Source organism: Myotis davidii, unplaced genomic scaffold (assembly GCF_000327345.1).
Source record: "Myotis davidii unplaced genomic scaffold, ASM32734v1 scaffold803, whole genome shotgun sequence".
NCBI lineage: Eukaryota > Metazoa > Chordata > Mammalia > Chiroptera > Vespertilionidae > Myotis > Myotis davidii.
The window spans coordinates 871220-872139 of record NW_006295567.1 but is presented as its reverse complement, the minus strand read 5'-3'; positions in this window follow the sequence as shown (position 1 = coordinate 872139).

Here is a 920-nt window from a genome sequence, read left to right as displayed (position 1 = left end):
ATCCCCACCCACCACCCCCCGCTGCCGCAGAACTGTCTCAAGACTGTGCAGTGAGTTTGATTTAATTATGGGCTCAGAACCAAGGCTATCCTGGCTTTGCTCAGGAGTTCACAGGTTCCTGTCCACCGAGCCTCTCCCTAGCAGCACACCCTCAAACTGGATTATGACTAAGGGATTGTTTTTAAAGGGCAGCTGCCCAGCTGCCCAGCTGCCCAGCTGCCCGGGACCCTTGAAAGGCCCAGGAAACCAAAGGAGCCACTGCTGACTCCGTAGTGACCTTTCTGACCCGAGGATGCACGCCACCTCCAGCTAGGTGGCCGTGGGTACCGCTCCACATCCTCTGACTCACAACTGCCCAACGGCCATCCTAATGGCAGCCCTGAAGCATCAACCTCCGTCAAACACCCCAAAGTTCCAGTTTGAGCAGTAGCTGTACAGCCCTCCCTGCCTCCAGACACTTCTCTCTTCCCATATTTTAGCTCTCCTAATTTCCCCAGGTCTTTGTGGCCACCACAGGCAATGGTTAGGGTCCTTCATCCCCAAGCAAGGCTGTGTGCCCCAAGATTCCCCCACTCTTGACCCCAAGACTCCAAACCCTTTGCTCCCTTGAGTTGCTCACTGGTGGTCTTGGCCAGAGTCCAGGGTTTCGCGCTCCCTGCTCAGAGCGCCCCTCCGTGATCCCTTCAAATCTCCAGGTGGCGTGCGGAGGTCGATCCCTCCCAGGACGGGCCCATTCTGGCAGGTGGAAGGCGGCTTTGCCGGGTGCCTCCCCCCAGAAGAGGCCGGAGCGTGGACAGCGCCCAGGGTGCTGAAGCAGGCACCGGGGGAGGCAAGCGCAGGCAGGGGCGCGTGGCTGGGGGGCCCAGGCAGCAGGAGGACGGCTGTGGGGGCGCAGCCCGCGGCAGGGTCCCGAGCGCCTC